The 6,976-nt window shown below is 32.2% G+C and overlaps 1 non-coding gene across 1 annotated transcript; it reads left to right on the plus strand.

The window, feature by feature from the left end:
* The first annotated feature begins 1,378 nt into the window (after positions 1-1,378).
* LOC128034251 (small nucleolar RNA R71) lies at positions 1,379-1,485 on the plus strand. The gene has a single exon (XR_008190381.1). It is a non-coding gene; the product is annotated as a small nucleolar RNA R71 (small nucleolar RNA).
* The last annotated feature ends 5,491 nt before the right edge of the window (positions 1,486-6,976 follow it).

Below are 6,976 nucleotides of genomic sequence, written 5' to 3' on the forward strand. Positions count from 1 at the left end.
TAGGTACCTCAATATCCTTATCCATGTCCAATATAACAAAATCAATAGGGAATATAAATTTATCGACTTTCACAAGTACATCGTCAATAATACCCCTAGGATATCCAAATGATCTATCTGCTAATTGAGTTCTCATCCAGTAGGTTTAGGTTCCCCAAGGCCAAGTTGTTTAAACATCTTATAAAAGATAACATTTATACTAGCTCCCAAATTAGCGAAAATGCTTTCAACATTTAAACTACCAATGAGATAAGGAATAGTAAAACTCCCTAGATCTTTAAGTTTGTTGGGTAGTTTGTTTTGGAGAATGGCCGAGCAACTACATTGAGCTCCACAGTCGACAAGTTGTCTAACTGTCTTTTTTTGTTAATAACTCAATTAAATTTTTTACAAACTTTCGCATCTGCGAAAGGGCTTCAACAAAAGGTAAGTTAATATGTAGTTTTTTTAAAATTCAAGAAGTTTACCATATTGTTCATTTATGCGGTTTCTCTTTAATGTTGCTAGATATGGAATTCGTGGTTTGTACTCTCTAATTACTAGCTTATGCTCTTTCTTAGCTTCCTCAACCTCATACTTTTCACAACAGCTTCTAGCTTTGACTTCTTTTCAGGCTCGACTAACCCTTCCACGTTTTGAATAGTGATTGCGTGGATTTACTCCCTTAGGTTAGTTTCAGTGTTTCTAAGTAATCTCCCTTGTGGTCTTTTCGAAATTAGTTTGGCAAGTTGTCTAATTTGATTTTCTATCACTTTAATCAATGCTTGCTAATTTTTTAAAGATGTCTCGGTGTTTTGAAATTGAGTTTCTGACACCGAAATAAATTTAACCAACATATCCTCAAGGTTCGACTTCTTCTCTTACTGATAAGGTTGCTGAAAACCCCGAGGGGTTGTGACCTTTGATTTCCTTGACCACCCCAAGAGAAATTTGGATGGTTCCTCCAACCTACATTATAGTTATTGCTATAGTGGTTATTTTGAGGTTTTGAATTTTTACCCATAAAATTGACTTTCTCATGCTCCATGCTAAAACCGAAAGGTAAACATTCTAGATTGATCATCCCCTCTCCATTCGCATCATATTGCACTATGGGATTCACCTGCTTAAAAAAATTCAGATCATCAATTTTCTTACCAAGAGCTTCAAACTGATTTGTTAACATAGAAACTACATCAATATTAAAATCACCCACTGCATTAATCAGTTTTGTTCTCATGACTTGCCACTGATAATTATTTAGTTTCATCTCCTCAATAAACTCGTAAATTACCTCAGGTGTCTTATTATTAAGTGTTTCACCATCTACTGCATCAATTAATTGCCTAGTCAAGGGATTCAAACCATTGTAGAAGGTTTGAACTTGTACCCACAAAGGAACCCATGATGAGGGCAGCTTCTCAAAAGATCTTTAAATCTCTCCCATGTATTATATAATCTCTTCAATTCAATTTGAGCAAAAGAAGAGATATCATTCCTTAACTTAGCTATTTTAGCCAGTGGGAAGTACTTTAATAGAAACTTCTCAGTAATTTGATCCCAAGTCGTGATAGAATCTCGTGGAAATGAATTTAACCACTGTTTTGTCTTGCTTCTCAAAGAGAATGGGAACAACCGTAAATGTATGGCATCATCAGTAGCGCCATTAATCTTGAACATGTCACAAATCTCTAGAAATTTAGCTAAATGAGTATTCGGATCTTCATCTTGCAAACCATCAAACAGGAAAATATTGTTTTACCATCTGAATTGTGTTTGGCTTCAGCTCAAAATTGTTAGCATTAATGGTAGGTCTCACAGTACTCAATTTAGTCTAAATTAGAGTAGGCTTAGCATAATCATATATAGTCTGAGGAGTAGGACCTGCAAGAGGTAGCTGATTATTTTGATTATCACCCATCTTTACAGTAGTATCCTTTACCTCTTGATCGTCTACTATATTCAGTTGACTTTGCCTTGCTTCTCTAACCTCTCTACAATCTTTGTGAGCAGTCTTTTCAATCTCATTGTCAAAAAGTAATGGATCCTACAGGTTTCCTCTAGTCATAAACCAAAAGAACCTGCTAGAAACAAACGAACAAAAAATTAGGATATAAAAATTAAATTAAAAACAATAAAAATAAAAATAAAAAATGGCTAAATTAGCAGAAATAAGGTTTTCCAAATATTTTAGCTCCCTGGCAATGGCGCCAAAAACTTGATTTAATCGTAAACCAACAAAAAGTCTGATAAGGCAAATGCACCTATCAATTAATAATGTAGCTACAATGAGCAAAGATATCGTTCCCATAAGGACTAAAAGTACTACTAATTACTGTATTTCTATTATTTAACTGACAAATTGGAGAGATTGATTAAAACTAAAATTAACTAAATTAATTAACTAAAGAACATGACAAAGAAAGAATCAATAAAATAAATGATTAACAACCAAGAAGCGAAACAATACCTAGGAAAGAATCTACCTAGATTTCATTTCTCATTATCAATTTGAATTAAACAATTTGTTCACTTAGTATCTTGATTCGTAGAAATCCCTAAATTATGTTAATATCTCTTTTGAGAGTAAGAGCAACTGGCTCTAGGTTGATTAATTGAAATTTCTTTCTAATTAAAACCCCTATTCTCACATTAACTTGATCTATGGATCCCCCTATTATATTTGACTCTAATCAGATAGATTTATGACGTCCTATTTCTAGGATTGCATGCAAATCCACTCAATTACGCTATATCTACTCTTAAATAGGGACTTTTCCTCTTCTATTTAAGCATATGAAACATAGATCAATAGTCCAGAAATATTAAACCAAGAATTAAGGACACAAAATTGAGAATAAGATCTAAGTATTTATTGCGTAAAACATAAATCAAAAGATAGAATCTATCATAGAGTTCATCTACCTAGGTATTTAGAAAATTTGATCATAATCGCCAATAAAAATATCTCAAAGACAGTATAACCACAAGAAATAAAGAAACTCATAATAAACTTTAAAGAATTCAAAAGGAGATCTTCAATCATGATGGAAATCTACTTTAGAATCGGCTTCAATGGTGTTTTTTGAGTTGTTTTCTTCAATATTCTCTGATGGCTTGCTCCACTCTTCATATATTTGGTAGATATAGGTCTGAGAATGCCTAAAAAAACCTAAACATTGTGTTTTTCCGCGTGTTTGGAATGCAATTCGTGAAATCCACATAGGCTGGCACATGGCTGTGTCCCCAGCCTATATGGCTCTTAAAACTTGCTTTGATTTTTTAGTTTTCACTCATTTTGCTCCTAAATACTCTCCTAAGTATAGAAAAATTAATTTAAAGGATGAGGAGCACATAATTTGTAACGACCAGATAGTTAGGGTGTTAAAAAATGAAGTTCAAGACTCTGTTCCCTTAAATCGAACTTGTAAAGTTAGTTGTGTAGTTAATTAGATTTTGGTTAAGTGAATTTGTATGAATTAAGAGTTATTATTGTATAAGGACTAAATCGGGATAGGGAAAAAGTAGAATTATAAATTAAAAATTAAGTAAGGATTAAAATCACAAATACACCTTTAATCTTAGTAGTGGGCGACATTAATGGTTCAAATTGTTTATTTTCATATGTTAATATAAAATATATTATAACTATATTTTCATTAATGTAGCTCTAATATATATAAAAGAATGATAAAAAAATTAATGTATAATAAAAGAAATAATAAGAAAAAGTGGATGCATGCAATTAAAAAGAAAGAAAGAAAACAAAAAGAGAAAAAGGGAGAAGATGTTGCGGCAAACCTAAGGGGTTTATGGTTCAAAGTGAAAATTGGTTAGTCAATTTAGTCACTTTTCTTGTAATTTTTATAATTTTGGAATCCCGGTGTTTAAAACTACCCAACCCATATTGAAATTTTAGCATTGATTAAGATTTTAGATGTTTTTATTGTTGAATAGTTTTAGTATTAGGATTAAATTGATAGGTTTTTAAGCTAGAAATAGAAAAGGATTAAATTGTAGAAAAATTGTATATTTTAAGTAATAGGAACTAAATTGTGAAAAATAAAAAATTTAAGGGTTTAATTGAAAATAGGAGTTAAATTTAGTTTAAAGTGAAATTAATATGAAAAAATAGAGTTAATTGTGCAAAAAAAAATAATCTCGGTTTAGGGACTCAATTGAAATTTAAGCAAACATTCAGTAAAAATTTAAATATTAAATGTGAAATTGAGTTGTGTTGTATTGATGTATTTAAATTTTTTTAATTTCGTAGCTAATGTCGTACCGGAATCCTCGACTAAAAAGGGGAAGGATAAAATCGATATTAAATAGCTCAAAATCCACGGTTTGTATTTCTATAATTCGGACCTAGTTGTTAATTGCTGTATTTTGATTTATTGCATTGGTAGAGGTGAGTATTTTGGCACTTTGATAGTGAATTGAAATTATAGTTGATTGCAATGGATTGAATTGGTATATATATTATGAGTGTATTGATTATGTGAATTTGACATGAGTATATGTTTAAATGTGACAGGGTGCATATATGAGATTTGGATATTAGATGTATCTATAAATGAAATGAAACCTTATTAATTGTTTCAAGCTAAGTCTGATATAGATGGCATGCCATAGGATAGGAAGAGTTCAGGGATTTCTTCGACTTCGAGTCAATGAAACACTGGGTGTCAATTTATAGAGCGCTGGGTGCAGTTATAACTTTATATTTATTCGATGAGGCACTGGGTGCCAAACTGGTGTATTGGTTGGATCTGTGTATCCGTCTGAGTTTGAGTCGTGTTAATAGGGGTAAATAAATAATAAAATTTTATAATTGATATTGAAATGGAATGGTATGTGAAATGGGAATGAGATAAGGGATTGAAAATGAAATGTAAAATATGTTGTGAACAATGAGATATATTAGTTATGTACTCATGAATTGAATATGAAATGGATAATGCCATTGTTTAAATGAAATGTGGATTGAAATGTGAAAAGTTATTTATATAGCAAGTGGTGTGAATTGAAATATTTTTTAGACAAATCAAATATGATAGCATGTGAAAATTGAGTATAGTATGAAATGTTATGGTAATATGCATGAATTTGAAATGATGGCATATGTAATTGTAAGCTTAGACAATAGTATGTTTGTATAATTCAAATTATGCATTCTTGTATCATTATGTCTTTAATTGTTCAGATTATAGAAATATCACTGAGTTTTTTTTCAGCGTACGGTTTTATTTTTCGTGTGCAAGTTAAGTATTTCTCTTTTTATCGCTGACTCAACATCTAATAACAATCCCGAACTCAAATGTGTGATGTTTACCTTTTGTAATGGCATGTACCTAGGATATGTTTGTTGTTAGTGAATTTAGTATACGAGATGTAATTGAGTTTAAGTATATTGTTGGTTTGGTATATATATAAACTTATGTTTGTGTTTGTAGCCATAATTTGGCATGTTGTGTTGAGCCAAGGCTTGTTTGGTGTATTTGAATTTAGGTTTGATGTTTAGGTGTTATAATCTAGGCTAAATTGAGTGATTTTGGTATGTTTTAAACTTCTATTTGAATGATGCATTGTTGATAGGTTTAGATGATATGAATGTGGTACCAATGGGGGTACATTGGTTAGACACCTAAGATGATTGTTTGGGAATTTTTGGTGTATGTTTGATCGTATTTCGGATAGGTTAAGTGATTGGTTTTTGAGTTGCTTAATGCCCAAGCAAGTAGGAAATGGTAAAATTGTTGTTTAAGGTACATGTGTGACTTGGCCGTGTGAGACACACGGCTAGGGGACACGGCCGTGTGTCATCTATAAAGTGTTTAGGGAATAAGTTAGCTAGTACACAGCCTGGCACACAAGCCTGGAGCTTGGCCGTGTGACCCAGGTCAAATAGTTACACGGGCACGGACATGGCTGGGACACGGTCATGTGTCCCTATTTTGAGAGTTACATGGCCTGAGATAAGGGCGTGTGTTTTAGCCGTGTAAGTCACATGGCCTGGCCACACGGCCGTGTGACCCTTGCAGTTGAATTTTTCTAACTTTTTCCTCAAATTTTCAAATATTCCCGATTTAGTCCCGAATCATTTTTAAAGTGATTCTAAGGCCTCGAGGACTTGAATAAGAGATGATATACATGTTTAATGATGGATTATGTTATGATTTTTGAAATGTTTCAAAATGAATTATTTAGGTTATGTTTATTCTGTAATGTTTCGAAACCCTACTCTGGCGACGGACACTGGTTAGGGCTGTTACAAAATTGACCATTTTAAATCGAATAATCATCCAAAATCGCATTAAAAATGAGGCTAAAACATGTTACGTTTGGCATTTACCAATATTCTTCTTCTTTCTTCTAGTGTTGCCACCGCCCCTCACTTCTTCTCCTCTCTTTTCTTTTTTTGTCTTTCTAATCAGAATTTTATTATTACTCTGGCCAAATAGTTGCTACCATTTTTCACATTATTGTTGCCCCTTGAAGCCCCTACATGTCACATCTTTTATTCATTATTTGTTGTCAATTTTGTGATCACCAATCATCATAGATCTAAATCAGGTAGTGTAAGTTAGAGTTTATATCAAATCTAATGTCAATTTCTTTTATTTTATTTTATTTTATTTTCTATAATGGTTGAATAATGCTAGTGTCATGGCCGAATTGCACATAATAATCTTTGTTGTGTAATTTTGTTTAAAAGACCAAATCTGAAAATCTCAGATCAATAGTAGCATCGAAGGACGACCGACATCTCTTGTTTAATCATTAGAAGAATAAGTAGAGTTGAAAAATCAAATTCAATTAGTCACTGTTAATCCCTATTTCAATCGAACCCTACAAGGGTGTCAAAGGTTGGTTCTAATTGGTGTTTTTTGTCTTTGGTGTTTAGATCTTATTGACGTCTATCTAGATTGAAGTCGTTGAAGTTGTAAAATTAAGTCTAGTGCTGCAAATTTGTGTAAATCATGTGTGGGTCCTA

The sequence above is a fragment of the Gossypium raimondii genome, chromosome 10 (assembly GCF_025698545.1).
Source record: "Gossypium raimondii isolate GPD5lz chromosome 10, ASM2569854v1, whole genome shotgun sequence".
Classification (NCBI taxonomy): Eukaryota; Viridiplantae; Streptophyta; class Magnoliopsida; order Malvales; family Malvaceae; genus Gossypium; species Gossypium raimondii.